General features: G+C 35.4%; 1 protein-coding gene across 1 annotated transcript in view; it reads left to right on the top strand.

Annotated features, from left to right (window-relative positions):
- LOC119588243 (fibrillin-3-like) overlaps positions 1-311 on the top strand; it is a gene marked incomplete at its 5' end in the record, with an annotated part of 37,181 nt that overhangs the window by 1,162 nt on the left and 35,708 nt on the right.

Raw genomic sequence — 311 nt, 5'->3', positions numbered from 1 at the left:
TTATCAAACATGCTAGACTGTCCAATTCGTAAGCATTTATATTGGTATATGATCATCGATGCTCCCTTACTAGGCACATTTAGAATCCTATGGCCTGCAACTCTAAAGTAACTAGATATATTTCTGACACTTATTCGATTTTGTCACTTAGACTGATTTACTACTTTATTAACTTACATTGCAACACGCCCGGCTCAGATAAGGATACCAGAGATCATGGTGTCTTAGACGAGTCATATCCAGATCTAAATTGGCTTTAACTTTACTCGAATTGTTCAGATGAATATAGATATACTATGTGCCATAGTATA

Source organism: Penaeus monodon, chromosome 23, assembly GCF_015228065.2.
Source record: "Penaeus monodon isolate SGIC_2016 chromosome 23, NSTDA_Pmon_1, whole genome shotgun sequence".
Taxonomy (NCBI): domain Eukaryota; kingdom Metazoa; phylum Arthropoda; class Malacostraca; order Decapoda; family Penaeidae; genus Penaeus; species Penaeus monodon.
Note: the sequence above shows the minus strand (reverse complement) of the source record. Positions and strands in the feature narration are given on the sequence as shown.